We start from the raw sequence: 22,544 nt of genomic DNA on the forward strand, positions 1-22,544 counted from the left end.
TGATCACAGTTTTGAATTATGTATGCGATGATTATCTCCTATGATCTTCAGAAGGAGTGGGAGAAATTGATTTTTTTATTAATTAGATAATTATTTTCATGTAGAAATTTCATGCAGGGATTTTTTTTAAAGTAGGCTCCATGCCCAGCATGGAGTCCAATGTGGGGCTTGAATTCACGACGCTGAAATCAAGAGTTGGTTGCTTAACCGACTGAGCCACCCAGACTCCCCTCTGACACTATATTTCTGATTTAATCTAGCTTTGCAGCCAGTCTGGCCCTTAATTTGACTTGTACCTTAGTTATCTTCAAGAGTTACACCATCATGCAATCAGATCATGCATGAGGGTAGAGATAGATACACATTGGTGCATCACTGTGTGATGTGATCAGAACAGAACACCCAGGAATTGTCTACCCAGAAAGGAGAGCAAATCTCTTATTGATAATGTTTTGACTATTCTTTCATTATTTATAAGACTGCATTATCTTTTATTTAATATATCGGGGCTTTATATAAATGAATGAATGGACAGTATAATTTTAGAATTGTAACTGGCATTACAGATGGTCTAATTTAACTCCCTCTTTTTACAAGAAAGAAAAAGAGTTTCACAGTTGATTAAGTTCTTTGCCTTTTTCATCCAGCCAGACATTGATGGAGGAGGTACTGCTGTGTGAGTGTTTACACTCCTGAACAGGACTTTAAGTAAACCCAAATCTGTCTTTACTATGGTTAAACCACATCTTTACCTTTCATACATCTGCATTTTTTTAAAAAAAATATTTAGTTACTGGCCCTTTTTGGAGTTAAGTTTAATCTTCTTTGGCACCACTCTAACAGCATCTTTTTGGATTCAGATTATATCTAACAAATTGACTAATGCCTCAAAATATACCATTTGCAAAAGTGACCAGTATGACATTTACATTGCCAAACCAAATGTCTGGCTGGCATGTTGAACAAAAAAGCTAAAGAGAGAACAGCAGGGAATTTACTCACTGTGATCAAATACAGCATAGGCAAAGTGAGAACCTCAAGTTAAGAGTTACAGCAGAAAGCAAAATGTTCACACGAGGGAAGAGCTCCGAATGGTTAGAATGGATGCAGAGAATCACTCAGCAGATAGGAAAACAACTTGTTGGGCTGGGGAAAGCGGTCTGGGAGTAAGACTAAACACTGTGCAGGTGTCAGAGCCTCGGGGGTTAAGTAGTCCCAGCTGCATGCACTGTGTTGGGCTTCATGTCTTAAAATTGAGTTTGGGGGTGGGGGTGCCTGGGTGGCCCAGTCAGTTAAGTGGCTGTCTCTTGCTTTCAGTTCAGGTCATGATCTCAGGATTCAAAAGATCAAACCCTGTACTGGGCTCTGTGCTGGGCATGCAACCTGCTTAAGATTCTCCCTCTCCCTCTGCCCCCTGCCCCTCTGTGCTCTTTCACTCTAAAAAAAGAAAGAAAAGGAAAAAAAAGAAAAAGAAAGAAAGAAAAGAAAAGAAAGAAAAGAAAAGAAAAGAAAGAAAGAAAAGAAAAGAAAAGAAAAGAAAAGAAAAGAAAAGAAAAGAAAAGAAAAGAAAAGAAAAGAAAAGAAAAGAAAAGAAAAACCACTTGGGAACTGTTACACTCCATAGGAATAACCTCGTTGTCATGGAATGTCACACAGGCAAGTGAGTGGGCCATGTTCCTCAATGACTAAGACTGTACAGTAGCTCCTGTTCCCTGATAAATCCATTTCACCACATCGCCACCAGCACTCCAGCCATGGGATAACACCTAGAACTCCAGGATACATGGAAGGATCTGTTGGATCTTCGGTTCCATGAAGGAGCGATCTTTTGTGTCAACGTCATATTCCCAGCCCCCACAGCAGAACGTCTGCTTGTAAGGAGCCTGATGAATATGTACAGTTGGAACGATATGCAGGATACATTAAGACCACACTGATGAGTTCTGCTTACTAGGTGACTGTCCCAACAGGGGATTAGACTAGCTCTTTTCTACCATGTCCTTTTTACCTGGTTGTGTTACTAACTGGAAAATAGGTTTTTAAGTTCATTCTAGGGTGTGAGAAAAAGCCATAAGCTTTCTCTCTCTCCCATTCACACCCAAACAACTGGTCTGTGTTCCACTCTGAACACTGTGCCCTCAAAAGCAGATATGGAGAGCCTTATAGTATACACTGTGCATGAAGGCCAGGGCATCTGCTCATTTTTTTAAAGGATTTTAATTATTTATTCATGAGAAACACAGAGACAGAGAGAGGCAAAGAAATAGGCAGAGGGAGAAGCAGGCTCCCCACGGGGAACCCAATGTGGGACTTGATCCCAGGATTCCAGGATCCCAGGATCATACTCTGAGCCGAAGGCAGATGCTCAACCACTGAGCCATCCAGGCATCCCACATCTGCTCATTTTAAGGCTATTTTTAGTACATATCCCAATGGGAGCAATATAAGCAAATCCACAGCCTACCTCATACATGCTCTGCAGGATATGCCTTTGCACTGAGCAAGCTTGGGAAATCCCTGGCCCCTCCTTACTAGTAGAAGGGATGTGTCACACAGGTAACCAGATCCACCCTGGCTCATTTTAAGCCATGAGGAATATGGCCCACTCACTTGCCTGTGTGACATTCAATGCCAAAGATGGCATGCCTAGAGACTCTAACAGTTCTTAAATTCATTCATTTGTTCACACATCATTTTTAAAAATATTATTTGAGGGGAGGTGGGGCAGAGAGCGAGGGAGAGAGAGAATCTTAAGCAGACTCCACACCCCGTGAAGAATCTGATAAATATCTCACGACCCTGAGATCATGACCTAAGCTGAAACCAAGAGTCAGACGTTTAACTGACTTCGCCACCCAGGCAAAGACATTCTTTCTTATTGATGGGGTGGGGAAGGGAAAGATTTCCCCAGGTAAATTTTTATTTATTACTTAATTCAACTATATTTAAGTGCTGCCTGTTATTTATATCTGTTTTGATCTAGAAAAAACTACTTTTGATCTTCAAAGATAAAAATTACTATAGCATTTTTGGAGGACATCCTAGAAACATATCTGGTTTTCTTAATTTACAATAAAAAATTAAGAGGAAGCTAAAGGAACAAAAGAAGTGATCTTGTCCAAGACACTCACCTGAATGCTGAGAAAAGTGAGACTCAGAGTGTACGATTATTTGCCCAGCTACGGGTTATACTTCAGTTTAAATGAAAGGAAAAGAAGCAAAACTTAATAGCGATAGCCTCTTACAGAGAAACAGTTCTCATGCATATCTACTCTGAGTCACTTAGAGAAATTAAAAAAAATGTGTTCTTCCATTACAATGTGTTTTGCAAGGGGAGATTCATTTTTTAGCCCATTTTGAGTGCCATTGTGCTTTTTTTTCTGATGTTCTATGCAAAGCTGACTACTAATGACTAATGAGAACAATATGAATGCATTGTTACTGCATTAGTGTAACGTGGTGTGGTTTTGCACTTACAAGAGGTATTCAGATGCTCTAGTTGTAAATGTTCATGAAATGCCTCTTCTGTCCTAGTCAAACTGCCTTTAGGAAGTCTTACCAGTGGTTTTATATCTGCAGAGCACTGAGGGCTGGGCTGACTTTTGAGAGGAGTGAAATTGCTTCATATTGTGATCCTAAATTTTATATTCACTATATTCCCTAAAGTATACCTTAATAAATATTTTATGACCAGAAAAGAGAGAGAGAGAGAGAGAGAAAGAAAGATTTTGATGCCACTGGAGAAGGCATTCCTCTATTCCACTAGCTTTTAGCAAGTAAGGTGGTGAGGTCTTTTTGGTGAAAGAAGTGGTAGTATTGACAGATACATCAAGGAAGGCTATGAAAATCATGTGCCTGGATTTCAGTAAGACATTTTTTCAGAGACAGAATAGTGAGCTACTTTAAGCCTCCATTACAGCCTTGAGGAAGAAAAATGAAGATGGAGAAGAAATTTTAAGCAGGAAAGTAAAAAAAAAAAAAAAAAAAAAAACAGGATTAAGTCATTTTTGTCAGTGAGAGCACAGTCACCACTGTCACCCCTCCCCCCACTGCCACCACCACAACAAACAGAATGATCTTTTACTGAATCCTTACGTGCAAGGCACCGTACCGTCTACTTACCTTATTTTATGCAATCCTCACATCAACCCTACAGTGGTAGTCTAGCAGACGAGGAAGCAGGCTCAGAGAAGTGAAGTAACTTGCTTTGATGGCCTTTCTGCTGTGTCAGCTTGGCTAGACTATAGTCCTCAATTATTCAAACACTAAGTGTTGCCAGGAAGGTGTTTAGTAGATGTGATTAAAGCCCAAAGTCCATAATCAGTTGACCTTAATAAGGGAGATTATTCTAGATAATCTGGGTGGGTCTGATTTAATCAGTTGAAAGGCCTTAAAAACAGAGCTGAGGCTTCTTCCAAGACAAAGACATTCCACCTATGGACAGCTGCTTCAGCCCATGTCTGAAAGTTCTAGCTTGCCTTTCCTCACAGCCTGCCCTGTGGATTCCAGGCTTGCCCAGCCTGCCCCCACAGTTACACGAGCCAATTCCTTGCAATAAACCTCTTAATATATACATCTGCTATTGGTCTGTTCCACTGGTTGAACCCAAACTGATACACATGCCAAAGATCACACAATAATTAAGTAAAAGGGTTCAGATCCTCTCAAAGCCAAAAGTAGGTCACCATTCCCTCTCAACAGAAGGTCCGTTTGGGACATTAGCACTTCACAGAAATGGCAACACGTCCAAATGTTTAGCAGGCATTGAAGGACAGGTTAAAAGGTTAAATCTCTGGAGGCCAGACTATGTTAGGCTTTTGAAATGGGGCCATGGGATAGGAGAAACACCCATTATGACTATGAGGAAATCTCAGTCATGGAAAACCACTCAGTTGTGATGCAGAATATAATCAGAGTGATATAAGTACTGAAGAATGCTTCCCTGACTATGACCATTCTGGAAAAGGCAAACATTTCATAGGCGTTATGAACTAATCCAGGTATAGGCAAAAGCAAGAAACAGTAGTTCATCAAAATTTCAGTTCCACACTGAAACAGGAAAGTCTCCTAACTGGTTCCAGACTGGATTGATCCTCATGCATAAAAAGAATACAAGGTTTAGCATTTTGAACATCAGCATGTTTTTCCAAAAAGCATAAAAACACACTTAGATTTGGATGGTCTATACCCACATCATTGTTACACATGGGAAAATATAATTCTTGCAGTTTATGAGTAAACAGAAAACAGGATACATGCTATTATCATGATTAATATTAATTAGGCATGATTGGATACATCAGATGCCACAGAACCTATAAAAGATACAATGGCTGCAGTTTAAGGAAGATGATAGAGCAGGAATATCCCGAGCTCACCTCCTGCCATAGACACACCAAGGCTATAACTACATACAGTGCAACTCACTTTGGAAACAACCTGAAGACTGGCATTACAGATCTCCCGTTGACAACCAAAGGCATAAAGAGAAGGCCACATCAAGAAGGATGGGAGGGAAGAAAATGCAGGCAGGAATGAAATCCCTGGTGTGGCAGAGACCCACAAGCAGGAGGGACTTCACAGGCACAGAGGTCCTCCTAGGGTCATGAGAGGATCAGGCCCCACATTGGCCACTCCCAGCCCTAAACTGCACCAGCAAGACAAGCTCTCATAACATCTGTCTTTGAAAATCAGTAGAGCATAACTCCAGGAGAGAGGGAAGGCTACAGGAAACCAAGACTCCACTCTTAGTATTTTTTCCCCATTCTTAGTATTGCTCAGTCCAAGACCCTACACAGAAACAGCAGTTTGAAAAGTGTATGCTTACACATGAAGGAGACTTACTAACATTAGGCCATGCGCCAGAGGGGCAGGGATTTGCAGGAGCTTTCTCTGGGAATGGAAGTACTGGTGGGTACCATTTTTCTTACCCTCCTTCAGCGGAGCTGGCCAGAAGTTTGTGGGGGCCAGCTCTCACACTTTCCAATACTATTCTAGCACCACTTGCCCTGCTCCAACCAATCTACCCCTTCCAGCAGACATCCCTATAAAGGGGCTCCTGCCTCATGATACCATACCAGGTAGACAGCCTCAGTCAGGTCTGGCACCCCTCCAGGAGACCCTTACCAGGGAGAGGGAAGCCAGGTCCACCCATAGCCTGCCTGTAGTAGTCACAGCCCATATAGGGGACACCTCTGGAGCACCTAATGCTTATGACTAGGGGTACTTGCACTACTGAGCCCCACAGATGCCTTTTACACAAGGTCACTACTTTCAAGACCAGGAGGTGTACCTGACCCACCTAGATAATAACAAACACAGAGATCCAGAAAGAAGACAGAGGAATATGTGGTCCTGATGAAGAATAAGACAAATCTTCAGGAAAAGAGAACTAAACAAAATGAAGACAAGCAGTCTACCTAATAAAGAGTTCAAAGTAAATAGTAAAAAAGACGCTCAGCAAATGAGAGGAGTGGGTGAACTAAGTGAGAACTTTAAGAAATCAATAGAAAATATTAAAAAATAACCAGTCAGAGCTGAAAAAATACAATAGCTGAAATGAAAAAATACACCAGAGGGAATCAACAGCAGAATAGAGGATGCAGAACAACAGATCAGCTATGTGGAAGACAGCGTAAAGGAAAGCACCAAAGCTGAACAGCAAAATAAAGAGATTGAAAAATATATATATATTTCCCCTCACTCTTAGTATTGCTCATACTTTTGTGTATATGTGTGTGTGTGTATATATATATATATATACACATACATACATAAGAATTTAAAATATAAGATAAGTTGAAGTATCCCCAGGACATTAAGTGACACTAACATCTGCATTATAGGAGGCCCAGAAAGATAACAGATTGAGAAAGGGGCAGAAAACATACTTGAAGAAATAATAGTTGAAAATTCCCCTAACCTGGAGAAGGAAAAAGAAATCCAGGTTCAGGAAGCACATAGAGCCTGCAAGAAGATGAATCCAAGAAGGTCCACACCAAGACACATAATTATTAAAATGTCAAAAATTAGAGGGGCACCTGGGTGTCTCAGTTGGTTAAGTGTCTGCTTTTGGTTTAGGTCTTGATCGCAGGATTCTGGGATCAAGCATCACATCAGGCTCCTTACTCAGTGGGGAGTCAGCTTCTCCCTCTTCTGCTCCTCCCTTTGCCTGTGCTCTCTTACTCAAAACAAAATCTTAAAAAAAAAAGTTAAAGAGAGAATCTTAAAAGTAGCAAGAAAAAAGCAAATAATTAAGTACAAGGGAAAACCCATAAAGCTCAGTTGATTTTTCAGCAGAAACTTTACAGGCCAGAAGATAGTGGCATGATATATTCAAAGTGCTAAAAGAAAAAAAAAAAAAAAAAAAAACCTTTCAACCAAGGATACCATACCTGGCAACGTTATTCAGAATTGAAGGAGAGATGAAGAATTTTCCAGACAAATAAAAGTTAAAAGAGTTCATCTCCACTAAACTAGCCTTACAAGATATGTTTAAGGGACTTCTCAAAAAGCAGAAATAAAAAAAGAGAACAGAACTTGAAGAAAATGGTAAAAGGTAAAAATCTCATAACAGAAAATATATAGCAAAGGTAGTAGATTGGAGTGCCTAGGCGGCTCAGTCAGTTAAGCATCTGCCTTTGGCTCTGGTCATGATCTCCAGGTCCTGGGATCAAGCCCCTCATCAAGCTTCCTGCTCAGCAGGGGTCTGCTTTTCTCCCTCCCTCTCTCTCTCTCTCTCTCTTTCTCTCTCTCAAAGGTAGTAGACCAATTAGTTATAAAGCTAGGGTTGTCCAGGTGGCTCAGCGGTTGAGCATCTGCCTTCAGTTCAGAGTGTGATCCTGGGCCTGGGATCAAGTCCCACACTGGGTTCCCTGAAGAGAGTCTGCTTCTCCCTCTGCCTATGTCTCTGCCTCTTTCTGTGTGTCTCTCATGAAATAAATAAATAAAATCTTTAAAAAAATTACTTATTAAGCTAGTGTGAAGGTTAAGACAAAAGTAGTAAAATGAGAGTTCAGGTTTAAGATGGCAATGTAGGAAGACTTTGAACTCACGAAATTACACCTCTGAATAGAATAAATCCTCCTGAGGAAGAAATGAGGGCTGACTGAACAGCTACTGAACTACCAGGGATAGAAAAAATGGCGAGAGAACAAGGAAAGAGACAGTTAACAGGGAACTTCTACCCCCAACACTGCAAATGGCAGTGGGGAGGGATAGTACTGAGGAACTGGGAACAGATCCCACTGACCTTAGGCAGACAAGAAAGCCATGGTTTCAAAGAGCCACTGGCATGTAAGAGAGCTAGCACTAGAAATCTGCCAAGAGGCAGAGGAGCTGTGGAATACTCTCCATATTAGAGAGTTCGGAGAAGGGCAGTTTATGTTCCCATCCCACCTTAGAAGCCTAGACTGGAGCAGAATCCGGATACCAAAATAGGTGAGTCGGATCATCTTAGTGAGTGAGCTTGCCAAATTAGTGAGCCTAGAGTCCACAAGCCCACACCAGCCCTAGTCATGGTGAGGCACAGAAAAAGAAGCCGGATTTAAGAGTGTTAAGCTGTGGAAACACTCTGTCCCCGTCCACCTTAAAAACCCAAATCAGAGCAGGATCTGGACATCATAAGGCATGGTTCAGATGCCATAATTAGCAAGTCACAATGCCATAAATGGTGGGTCAGATCATCACAGAAAGCTTGTAACCTCAGGAAGTCAAGGATCTGCAAACCCACATCAGCCCACTGGTGCTAGAACATAGGAAAAAAAGGAGTTTAAAAGGGCTGAAGAACTGTGGGAATATTGTCTCCCCTCCACCCTAAAAGCAAAGATCCAGATGCCATAGCTGGTGGTCTGGTTACCACAGGGAGCTTGTGACCTCAGCAAGCCCAGGATCTTCAAGCACACATCAGCCCCAGTCACCCTGAGGCACAAGGGAAAAAAAACAGTTTAAAAGTGCCAAGGAACTACAAAAATATTTTGTTCCCCTCCACCTTAAAAACCCACACTGAGCAGGGTCCAGCTCAGGGTGAGCTTACAACATCAGGGAGCACAGGACCCACAAGTTCACACCAGCTTCCAGCTTCCCTGGGGTGCTGTGGCACCAAACAAACCATGGTTTTGTGTTGCTTTTGTTTTGCATTTTTAATTTTTATTTTTTATTTTTTTTACTTTTTAAATTTTCTCTTGTTTTTATTTTTGGTCAGTTTTATTCTTTTCTTGTTCTTTTTTTCTTCTCCTATTATATTTTTCTTCCTCTTTTTGTTTTATATTATTATTTTTTTTCTTTATCTTTCTGTAAAAAGCAATGGTTTAAAAGACAAAGTAGCTCCAGATTTCAAATTATACTACAAAGCTGTAGTAATCAAAACAGTATAGTACTGGCACAAAAACAGACACACAGATCAATAGGACAGAACGGAGACCCCAGAAATAAACCCACAATTATAAGGTCAGTTTATCTTTGACAAAGGAGAAAAGAATATGTAATAGGAAAAAAGTCTCTTCAACAAAGATGTTGGGAAAGCTGGACAACTACACGCAAAAGAATGAAACAAAAAATAAGAAAACTCAAAAAACACAATCTAATCTTATACCTAAAGGGGACAGAAAGAAAGAAGTACAAACAAAGCCCAAGACAAGTAGAAGAAAGGAAATAAAGATTAGAGCAGAAATAAATGAGGTAGAGGCTGAAGTCATCAAGTCACAAAGGAAGACAGCAAGAGAAGAAAGGAAGAGAGAGGAACTACAAAAACAATCAGGAAACAATTAACAAAACAGTAACAAGTACAAATCTCTCAATAATTACTTTCTTTTTTTAAGATTTATTTATTTATTTATTTATTTATTTATTCATTCATTCATTCATTCATTCATTCATTCATTCATGAGAAACACAGAGAGAGAGAGAGAGAGGGAGGCAGACAGAGGCAGAGGGAGAAGCAGGCTCCATGCAGGGAGCCTGACGCGGGACTCGATCCCGGGTCTCCAGGATCACACCCTGGGCTGAAGGCGGCACTAAACTGCTGAGCCACCCAGGCTGCCCAATAATTACTTTCAATGTAAATGGAATAAATTCTCTAATCAAAAGACACAGGGTGAATGATTGGGGAGAAAAAAAGACCTAGCTACATGCTGCCTACAAGGGACTCTAAGACACATAAAAACAGAAAATGAAGGGATGGAAAAAAAATGTTCCATGCAATTGGAAACAGGGAGTGAGGGGGAGGCCAGGATAGCAATACTTATATCAGACAAAATAGGCTTAAAAACAAAGACTGTAAACAAGAGACCAAAAAGACACATTACATGAAAAAGGGATCGATCCAACAAGAGGATTGAACAATTGTAAATATCTATGCACCCAACATAGAGCAACTAAATATATAAAGTAACAGACATAAAGGGAAAAACAAACAATAATACATAATAGTAGGGGACTATACTACCCCACTTACGCCAATGGAGAAATCATCCAGAAAAACAATAAAGAAAGAGTGGCTTTGAACAACACATTAGAATAGATGGGCTTAACAGACATATACAGAACATCCCATCCAAAAAAATGCAGAAAACACTTTTTTTTTCCAAGTACACAAGGAATATTCTCCAGGACAGATCATACTTTAGGCCACAGAATAGGTCTTTTTTTTTTTTTTTTAGACTAGGTCTTAATATATTTAAGAAAATTGAAATTATATCAAGCACCTTTTCTGACCACAATGGTATGAAACTAAGAATCAATTACAAGAAAACAAAACTACAAAAAACACACACATGTGAAGGCAAAACATGTTACTAAACAACCAATAGTCAATGAAGAAATCAAATAGGAAATTAAAAAATACACAGAGACAAATGAAAATGGAAATATGATGATTCAAAATCTTTGGGAAGCAGCAAAAGCAGTTCTAAAAGCGAAGTTCTAAGGCCTACCTCAAGAAACAGGAAAAAACTCAAACAATCTAACCTTACACCTACAGGAACTAGAAAAAATAACAAAGCTCAAAGTAGAAGGAAGGAAACAATAAAGATCAGAGCAGAAAATACAAAATAGGGACAAAATAAACTCCAAAAACAAAAAAAAAAAGAACAATAAAAAAAGATCAATGAAATCAAGAGTTGGTTCTTTGAAAATTGGTAACCAATTAGCCCAACTCATCAGGTTAAAAAAAAAAAGAGGGCTCAAATAAATAAAAGCAAGGGATGTCTGGGTGGCTCAGTGGTTGAGCGTCTGCCTTCGGCTCAGGGTGTGGTCCTGGGATCTGGGATCTAGTCCTACATCGGGCTCCTTGCAGGGAACCTGCTTCTTCTCCCTCTGCCTGTGTCTCTGCCTGCCTCTCTCTCTCTCTCTCTCATGAATAAATAAATGATATTTTAAAGAAATAATAAATAAATGCAGAAAAGAAAGAGGAGAGATAACTGACCCCAGAGAAATACAATTATAAGAGACTACTATGAAAAATTATATGCCAACAAACTGGACAGCCTAAAAGAAATGATTAATTTCTAGAAACATACATTCTTACAAAACTGAATCAAGAAGAAAGGGAAAATCTGAACAGATGGATTACTAACTAGTAATGAAATGGAATCAGTAATAAAAAAACCAAAAAAACAAAACAAAAAAAAACCAACAACCCAAGAAATAAAAGTCCAGAATCCAATTTCCTCACAGGAAAATTCTACCAAACATCTAAAAAAGAAAGAGTGGCACTTGGGTGGCTCAGCTGGTTAAACGTCCAACTCTTGGTTTCAGCTCAGGTCATTCACGGTCATGAGACCAAGCCCTGCATTGGGCTCCATGCTCAGTGCAGAGTCTTCTTGAGATTCTTTCCTTCTCCCTCTGCCCCTCCCCCTGCTCATGCTCTATTGCTCTAAAATAATAAAATCTTTAAAAAAAAAGCTAATACCTATCTGTCTCAAACTACTCTAAAAAATTATGCTTCCAAATTTATTTTGTAAAGCCAGCAGTACCTTGATACCAAAACTAGAAAAAGACACTATAAAAAAAGAAAATTATAGACCAATATTTCTGAGGAACATAGATGCAAAATTATCAACAAAATATTAGTGAACCACATATAAGAATACATTACAAGGATCATTCACCATGATCAAGTGGGATTTATTCCAGGGATGCAAAGATGGTTGAATGTCTATGAATCAATCAACAAGGTACACCACAGTAATGATAATAAAAATGATATGATCATCTCAATAGATGCAGAAAAAAATTTGACAAAATCCAACACAATTCATGAGAAAAACTCTTAAAAAATGGTTATAGAGGGAATATACCTCAATATAATAAATGTCTCATATGGCAAACCCACAGTTAATATCATACTCAATGATGAAAAGTTTAAAGCTTTTCCTCTAAGATCAGAAACACCACAAGGATGTCCACTTTTCACCACTTTTATTGAATACAGTACTGGAAGTCCTAGCCACAGCAATCAAAGAAAAGGAATAAAAAGCATCCAAATTAGTAAGGAAGAAATAAATTGTCATTATTTGCAGATGACGTGATCCTACGTATAGGAAATGCTAAAGGCTCCACCAAAACATTACTGGAACTAATAAAGTCAGTCAAGTTGCAGAATACAAAATTAATATACAGAAATCTGTTACATTTTATACTCTAATAACAACCTAGCAGAAAGAAAAATTAATGCATTAACCATTGCATTAAATAAATAAGTAAGTAAGTAAGTAAGTAAGTACATACATACATATATACATACCTAGGAATAAATTTAACCAAGGACGTGAAAGACCTATTCTCTGAAAACTTATAAAACATTGATGAAAGAAACTAATGATACAAATAAATAGAAAGATATACCATGGTCATGGATTGGAAAAACTAATGTTAAAACGACTATACTACCCAAAGCAATCTACAGAGTCAGTGCAATCCCTATCAAAATACCAACAGCGTTTTTCATAGAACTAGACCAAATAATGCTAAAATTTGTATAGAACCACAAAAGACCCTGAATAGCCAAAGGAATCTTTAGAAAGAAAATCAGAACTGAAGGTAACACAATTCCAAATTTCAAGATACACTACAAAGCTATAATAATCAAAACGGTACAGTACTGGCAGAAAAACAAACACATCGATCAAAGGAACAGGATAGAGAACACAGAAACAAGCCCAGGCTTATATGGCCAATTAATCTATGGCAAAGGAAGCAAGAATATACAATGGAAAAAATAGTCTTTTTAATAAACAGTGTTAGTAAACTGGGCGGCTACATGCAAAAGAATGAAACTGGACCACTTTCATACAGCAAACAAAAAAAAAAAATAAACTCAAAAATCAGTTAAACACCTAAATGTGAGACCTGGAACCATAAAAATAATAGAAGAAAACAGGCAATAAACTTTTGGATGTCAGCCTTAGCAACATTTTTCTGGATCTGTCTCCCCATGGAAGGGAAATAAGAGCAAAAACAAACTATCAGGACTACGTCAAACTAAAAAACTTTTACACAGAAAAAAAAAAGTCAATAAGATGAAAGACAGCCTCCTGAACAAAAGAATATATGTGCAAATGATACACTCAATGAAAGGTTCATACTCCTACTCAAAATGTAAAAAGAACTTAGACAACTCAACAGCAACAAAACAAACAATCTGATTTTTTAAATGGGCCGAGGACCTGAATAGACAGTTTTCCGAAGAAAACATACAGATGGTCAACATACATGAAAAGATATTCACTAATCATCAAGGAAGTTCAAACTGAAAACATAATGAAATATCACCTCACACCCAATCAGAATGGCTAGTATCAAAGACAAGAAATAACTAGTATTGGCGAGGATGTGGAGGAAAGGGAATCCTTGCACACTGTTTGTGGGAATATAAATGTGGGAATGTTGGTGCAGCTCACTCCGGAAAACAAGATGGAGGTTCCTCAAAAATAAAAATATAATACAATCCATTAATTCCACTTCTGGGTATTTACCCAGAAAATGAAAACACCACAGTCGGCCCTTGAACAACACAGTGCTTAGGTACCTGACCACCTGCACAGTCAAAAATCCACATATAATTTTTGACTCCACAATAACAACTACTAACAACCTACTCTTGACTGGAAGCCTTACCAATAATATACATAGTTGATTAACACAGATTTTGTATAGATCTTATATACTGTATTCTTACAATAAAATCAGCTAGAGAATAGAAAATGTTAAGAAAATAATGAGAAAATACATGGACAGTTACCATACTGTATTTATTTTTAAAAATCTGCATTTAAGTGGACCATCACAGTTCAAACCCATGTTGTTCAAATGTCAACTATAATTTGAAAGTATACATGCATGCCTATGTGTATTGCAGCATTTTTCATAATAGCCAAGATATGGAGACAAACCTAAGTGTCCAGCAACAGATGACAATAAAGGTGTGGTATATATACACAACAGAATTATTATTCAACCATAAAAAAGAATGAAATCTTGCTATTCACAACAACATGGAAGGGCCTAGAAAGTATTATGCTAAGTGAAATAAGTTAGAGAAAGACAAATACCCTATGATTTCACTCACATGGAGAATCTAAAAAACAAAACAAATGAACAAACAAAACAACAACAAAACAGACTCATAAATACAGAGAACAAACTGGTAGTTGCCGGAGGGGAGGAGCAAGGGGGACCATGGGAAAGGCAATTAAGAGGTACAAACTTCCAGTTTTAAAATAAGTAAGTCATGGGAATGAAAAGTACACCGTAGGGAATATAGTCAAGAATACTTTAATAACTTCGTATGAGAGAAGAAACCACACATCACGGTGTGCATTTTGTAATGTATATAACTATCAATTGATTTGCTATGTAGTACAACTAAAACTTGCATAATATTATGTCAACCACTCCATTTAAGATTTCTTTTTTTTTAAGATTTCTTAAATAAATGTGGATGTTAAGAATTTAAAAAAAAAAAAAGATACAATGCTTCCTGACAACTAAATCATTAACAAAATGAAACACTTTCAGTTTATCTTTGAGAAAAATATTTGTCAGGGTTCACAAAAATATTTGTGTATCTTTTCTCTAAATGGTGACTGTTCTTGAAGAAAGACCCTTTAAAAGTGGGGGGGGGGGGGAGGGAAGCATTGACACTGCAACAGGCAAACTGTTAAAAGTTCTACAAACTGAAACATGAGATGAGTTTTAAAAGTGATAAAACCCAAAGTGACATTTGTGACTTTACTACTATCTAGGCCTCACATGTCATAGCTACAATGATGATCAGTATCTAAAGCTGCTTCCAGGCTCTTCTTAGACAAATAGGTAACAGGTTTTTTTTATATGAAGATTTTGTTTATTTATTCATGAGACACAGAGAGAGTGAGAGAGAGGCAGAGACACAGGCAGAGGGAGAAGCAGGCTTCATGCAGGAGGTCCCATGTGGGACTTGATCCCAGGACTCCGGGATCACACCCTGAGCCAAAGGCAGATACTCAACTGCTGAGTCACCCAGGCATCCCTAAACAGTTATTTTTAAACCTCTTGATAAATAATTTGTCCTCGATGCCTTCTACAATTTGAAGTGTGAATGTGAACCCCCCACCCAAGTCCAGGGTGCTTTGCTTAAAACCAAACACATGCCCCAGAGGTAGCTATGATTATTGTTGAAACAAACTGATAAGCCAAAAGTGCTGGTTGAACTCAGGCCAAAAGCTAAAGAAAAGGAGAATTGTCCTAAGAAGCCACTAGCACCAGGATGCATGGAAAATTGGGTTTGGTCTCTTTTTTTCTAGGTCAGTGTGGTTGTCTGAATAACTCTTACAGAAGGGATGACCTACTAAAACCAATATTGCCTCTCTGCTGGTACAAGCACAGCCTACCTGGGGTACGTCGTAGCTCAGGGAGGACAGCCAATCCTCCAACGAGGGAGCTGGTAAGAAATACACACTGAGCTGGAAATTCTGTTCAATATTTCCATATTTTCTATAGATCTTTGACAAAACAAGTATTAATTTTCACAATCACTTATTTAAATATCAATATCTACTTTATAAAGTGTTCAATTTCAATTCCATCTACTGTATATCGATAAATCTTTTAAATTCTAAATTTCTGGGGCCCCTGGGTGGCTCAGTGGTTGAGTGTCTGCCTTTCGCTCAGGGCATGATCCCGGGGTCCTGGGAACAAGTCCCATATCAGGCTCCCTGCAAGAAGCCTGCTTCTCCCCCTGCCTATGTCTCTGCCCCTGTCTCTCATGAATAAATAAAATCTTAAAATAAAATCTATTTCTGTAAAATACATATGGCTTTGGTACTATCCCAGCTCAACAATGGTCTATTCTTTCTATATTTTCCTCTCCTAAGGAAAAAACGGTCAAGAGGCACTTTAATGTATATAGAGCTTCTGCTTTTAAGTAACTTCTAAACCAGAGATTCTCTGCACTGTATCTGAATCAAAATAAGAACATCTTCTGAGGTTATCACACATGAGTGTTTCCACGAGTGCTTTTTCACATTCGCAGCATGTTCAGACGTGCAGGGTACCTGATTCCTTTTGGCTTACAAACCTGCACTGAGTATTTATGCTGGGAGTCATGGCTAAGGGTATTTTCAGCTTTGTCCCATGGAGCAGCCTGGGAAGAAGCATCTGGGAATGTGCCTGGAGCGCATGTCCCCATCAAGGGGTTATCAGCGATGGGGACAGTGGAAGAACATGGGAAAGGTCATTACAAGTCCAGATACCTACTTCCCAAGAGGCTGTGATAGGAATAAATGAAACAATTCTGATGATGCTTTTCAGATGAATGTGAAATGGATTTAAAGACAGAGGCAGCTCCTTTTTCTGGGAAGAAAAGATGATACGAGAAAGTGGTCCAGAAGGATTTGGAGTGAAGGCCAAGACTTAATATCCAATCACCTGACAGGAACTGAGACCTCTGCCATTTTTTTTTTCCTGACCAATAATACGCCACAATTAGTCTTTCAAGGTGACACAGAAGCTCTCTTGCTGACCAGGGGCCAAAAGGAAGACGTACGTATCTTTCCTTTTAGAGAGCAAGCCAATCACTGCCTGTGTAACTGGGCTTTCTGGGTCAACTGTGCTGCACCACAGGCGTGGGAGGGGAAGCCCACCACCACACTAACACTGCAACTTCCCTGGGCAATTCCTTTTCCATTTTTTCCTATCCAAAGCCAAAAAAAAAAAAAAAAAAAAAAAAAAAAGATGCTACCACCATTTCTTCCAAGCACATCACTGATGACTTCCATATCCATGCTATGCTCTGTCCTGAAGACCCTCTTCTTCAGAGCCTCTTCTTCACTGCCTCCCCAAGTTATCTACCCATCGATACTAAAGTTGGCACCTTCTCTGAAGGTCTGGGAGTCCCTGCTGCACGACCTAGATATAATTTCTCCCAACTTTGGGTGAGGAGGCTCACTCGTAGCAGTTAAACTAGATCTTAACTAGGTTCTATCTTGTCTTACGCACATTTTGACTGCTTTTCACCTATTTATAAGCTCTTGAAACTTTTTTCTTGTTTATCATTTCTGTCTTTGTTCAGTTAGTACAGTAGTATGTATTTAATGGATAGTTTATGAATGAACCAGCCCTGTCCACACCTTAGACCAATCATCATTCATTTAAAGTCAACAAATCTTTATTAGGCATTTAACAGGTATAAGGAGTCGGAGATTGTAAAGATGAGTAAGAATCAACCCAGGAATGGAGCTAAAAAATCTACCTAAGTAACCTGCGGCAAGTAGGCCAAGTGTTAGAACAGGCACACACAAAAACAACAAAGTGAAAATAGAAGGGGAGAAGCATTTCCATTGGGGAGGAGAGGTTCTGGGAAGGTTTTATGGAAAAAAGGGGGATAATCTTTTGTTGTATGTCAGATTTCACTTAACACTTTATAATAGTGTCATTTAATCCCCACACAACCCTCCAAATTAGGCAGCTTTTTCTTCCATTTTATAGACAAGGAAATTGGGGCTCAGAGCAATGAACTAATGTGGCCAAGGTCACATAGCTAGTAAATAATGAAACTGGCAATCACGTTCCCAATGGCCTGGTTCCGAAGCTCATGCCCATTTCCCTATACACCAGATCGCCTCCTCCACAGGCAAGTTGAAAACATAGTGACACCTGAGCTCAGCCTTCCAGACTACCTGAAACTTCTACGTGCCTATCTGGAGGGAAGGCAGGAGCAGCCCATAGCCTGAGCAATGCCTGGAGGTAGCAAAGTTTAAAACATATGGGAAAAGGTAGATTCCCTCACATAACAGACAAGGAGACAAAGTGGAGGGATTTTGGAAGAGAAAGCTGGTGGATGATTCTCCACTTTCCCTGTGATACATTTGGAATGTATGGTAAAGTGTATTTCTTATCTACTCAAAAAAATAAATATTATAAGTAAATCATTTTCTCTATGAATGAAACATTTTGAGTGCTTTGGCAACTACTGTTTTATGGCAATAATGTTGACCTTCAATAATAAATATCCTGTAATGTAAACCATATTGATGGAAGAGTGAATGATCCTCTCCATATTTCCTTTTTTTCCAGCTTTTGTTCCTCTCTCTGTAAATATATAGAGACTTAAACCAGAAGATTAAAGACTAGAGAAACAAAATACCAGTAATGTACTTGGGTAAATAACAAATTTCCTATCATGTCAACCAACATTTAAGCATTTTCAAGTAAGAGTTTTAATATTATATAACTGGACTCATGTAAACATTTTAAGAAATTTTTTTTAAAGTTTAGCAGGAGAAAGGGGCAGCGGGAGGAGGAGAGAATCTTAGGCAGGCTCATGCCCAGTGATAATGACCTGAGCCTAGATCAAGGGTCGGAGGCTTAACATCCAGGTGCCCTTGGAAATATTTTAAATTTTTAAAATAGAGGGGGTGAGGTATTATAAAGCGATATAATTTAAATGGTATGTGTGAGAGACCAGTAAATGTGATTTCACATAAGAGAAGAAAATGGGGGGGGGGTACACAGCCAAGTGCTTCATAAATTATCAGTAAACATCCAGAAATACTATAAGCTACTGCAGGGAATATCTTCCACCTGTAGTGCCAGCACCAGTAAGAGTTCAAATTATAGGTTCTTCTAAGTTCTCATAGCCTCCTGCCACCAGACGGAGGGAGGCACTGGGTGAGGCAGGTGGGGTACAGGAGGGCTGGTATTTGGGATTGGTGGAGAGGGGCCATTCCAGGGAGCAGACCTGCAGAAACCAGGACAGGAAATCACTGTCTCACAGAGCAGGCAAAGGTCTCAGGGACATTCATCTCCTATAGGGCACCTGGTCACTGAGTCCCTGATAATGCTGGCGATGGTACTGAGGCTGACTCACCACCCAGATCCCAGGCACCTGCGTAACTCTGCTGTCACGGTGGAAAACTGGAGGTTTTCAACTAAATGGGACACCTGAAATCAGGGCTACTAGAATGAGGTGTTATTACCTTATTTATGATTTCCTGAACATTATGTAAAGGGGGAGATTTCGAAAGGATGCCATAATCAATGCTCACAGCACAGAAAGAGATCATGCTTTAGAATCAGGGAGTCTGGGGATCCCTGGGTGGCTCAGCGGTTTGGTGCCTGCCTTCGGCCCAGGGCATGATCCTGGAGTCCTGGTATCGAGTCCCACATCAGGTTCCCTGCATGGAGCCTGCTTCTCCCTCTGCCTGTGTCTCTGCCTCTCTCTCTCTCATGAATAAATATTAAAAAAAAAAAAAAGAATCAGGGAGTCTTGCCACAAGAAAAAAAGGAAAGTGAAATGACTGTGTTTATTATATATTTCGGCTTTCCCTGTATATTTTATTTATTTATATTGAGAGAGAAAGTGCAAGTGTGTGAGCACATGGGGGAATGGGGGTAGGCAGAGGAAAATCTCAGACAGACTCGCCTATGTGGGGCTCAGTCTCAGGCCCCCGAGATCATGACATGAGCCCAAAATCAAGTCAGATGTTTAACCAGCTGCATCACCCAGGTGCCCCTCCTTATATATTTTAAACATTCGATTACTTTTTCTTTTTTCCTGGAGTCAAACGTCACTGGGCTGGCAGTCCCTACCCTTCTCCCCTTCCCCCATTCACTCTTCTCCCCCCACCAACTCCTTGCCCTTTCTCATTTTCCTTTCCCCATCCCTTCCTCATCTCCCCATCCCTTCCTAATCTCTCTGTCCCTCACTTTCCACCTTCCTTCCATCTTGCTCCTTTACTCTCTCCCCTCTTCTCTATTCACTCCATCCCTCTTCCCCATTCTCTTTTCCTCTCCCTCCCCAAACCTCCTCCCCACCTTCCCAAACTTGTGAAAAGCAGTTTTAGTCCATCCTGGTTTATGATGGATAATGCATCTCAGGCTGAAACTTTCCCTAAGGATCCAGGCCAGGAGTGGTAGCTTATGCAAAGTTGACCGGCACATGATTTTTTATTTCTGAGTCACAAAGATGAACTCAAGCCACTATAACTGAGGAACTACATCTCAGAAAGAGTGCTCTGATTAGCTCGCAGGTGACAACATGCCATGGTAAGCAAAAGGAAGGGGAGAAGGCTGCCCCACAAATGCCAAGACTCAAGCCATCCCTGACAGTCTTGAAATGCGCTGCTCCTGCAGGACTGCCCTCTTCCTGACTCCAAGGATTCTGGAACCATTTACCAGGACACCTAGTCACTTGGCAGCTTGCTCACTCTTGGTGTTTACCATAAGCCTGTCAAAAAATTGAGCAGGCAATTATGTTAGGCACAGCTGATTTTTGGTGGCCATTGCCAAAACCAGCCCCAAAGTTATTTTCAGCTGTGTAACCACCACGGGGTTTTCTCCCCTCACCACTTATAGATTTGTGCTACCAGGGCCTAGGGAAACTGCCTAGGGAAAAAGAAATCATCAGGGATTTTGTGTTAAGGAAAACATGGCCATGGATTCTGATCGAGAGCCCTGTTTTGTTACTTCCTCCAGGGATAGGGGAACTTATAACCCTATTTTTTTCACCCTTTTCATCTAAAAGAGAGTATCCGAAAAGTATACGCATTGCTCATTAGCACCACCCAGTGAGACAGGAAAGAAAGGAAAGCAGCATGGCCAGTAGCCACAGATTTTTTTTCAGTTTTGTCACTCTCTGGCTGTGGAACTGTGGCCCAACCTGTTTTCTCATCTCATCAGCAACATGGAGATAACACCGCCTACATCATGGGGCTGCTAGGACACTAAGGAAGGTATCCCTGTGAAATGCTTGATACATAACAGGACCTCAATAAATGCAGGCTCTCCCGGCCCCCACGGAAATTTTGCTATTCTTACCTAAGATAAATCGATTTTAATAATTTCCAAATGTACACTTGGTATTCAGCTAAACAGCAATAAACTATTTCTCTGAAAACTTATAAGCCCATAAGGCTTATGGGGTGAACGCCACTCTGACCGGGTAGGTGCATTTTCGTATTTCTCTTTTTTCAGTAGAGTCCAAATATTCTTTCAATTTGGCCAATGTTGACTTGTGTGGGATAACACTTTAGTTAATCAGACAAGGCTCACCAATTTCACGAAGCAAATGGGAGCTGCAAATTAATAATTGTATTAAGCCAATGTTTATGGGGCACTTGCTATTCCTCAAGGACTGGGCTAAGCATTTTTTTTTTAAGATTTTATTTTTATTTATTCATTACAGACACGGGTGTGTGTGTGTGGGCAGAGACACAGGCAGAGGGTGAAGCAAGCTCCATGCAGGGAGCCCGAAGTGGGACTCGATCCGGGACTCCAGGATCACACCCCTGGGCTGAAGGAGGCCCCAAACCACTGGGCCACCGGGGCTGCCCTGGGCTAAGCATTTTATACGTACCCAAGTGCATTTTATATCTCATTTGGTCCTCACAATCCTATAGCCAGATACTGTAATTATCCCCATTTTACAGATGAAGAAACTAAGGCTAAATAAGTAAATAACCCCAGCGACATGTCTGAGCTTAACCCAAACATTCGGCCTTCTCTTTGCTAGAACAGCGCTCACTCACATCTTTCTATCTTCCAGGAAAAAGGGCACGTGTTCAAGTGAGAGTGTTGGAAATCTCCCCACGACCCCAAGTTCCCTTAACTGTAACTAGAGTTTCATTCTTTTTTTTTTTTTAATTTAATTAATTTATTTATGAGAGACCCAGAGAGAGAAAGCGAGGCAGAGACACAGGCAGAGGGAGAAGCGGGCTCCACGCAGGGAGCCCCCTGGGGGCTCGATCCCGGGTCTCAGGGTCACGCCCTGGGCTGCAGGCGGCGCCACCCGGGGGTCCCTGCTGGAGTTTCAGAAGCGCCTCTTCCCCCTGCTGGTTCAGAGAAAGATCAAAACTCATCGCCACGTGATACGAGGCAAGTGCGATTTAGTCCATCGCTTCCCCGAAATCCCCTCCGCCCGTTTACAAGCAGGTTCCGGGCGTCCTGACCCGGCTGGCCCGGGAGGCCTCGCAGGGAGCCCCCCGCGGTGGGGGGGGGAGGGGGCGCGGGGCGCGGCAGCGCTGCCAGCCCGGGGCCCGGGACCCCGCGGGGCTCTCGGGGGTCTCGGC

The 22,544-nt window shown here is 40.4% G+C and overlaps 1 protein-coding gene across 6 annotated transcripts in view; it reads right to left on the bottom strand.

Annotated features, from left to right (window-relative positions):
• The window catches only part of BMAL2 (basic helix-loop-helix ARNT like 2), a 112,831-nt gene that overhangs the window by 89,407 nt on the left and 880 nt on the right, over positions 1–22,544 (bottom strand). The window lies entirely within an intron of this gene.

This window comes from Vulpes vulpes, chromosome 8 (assembly GCF_048418805.1).
Source record: "Vulpes vulpes isolate BD-2025 chromosome 8, VulVul3, whole genome shotgun sequence".
NCBI classification, from domain to species: domain Eukaryota; kingdom Metazoa; phylum Chordata; class Mammalia; order Carnivora; family Canidae; genus Vulpes; species Vulpes vulpes.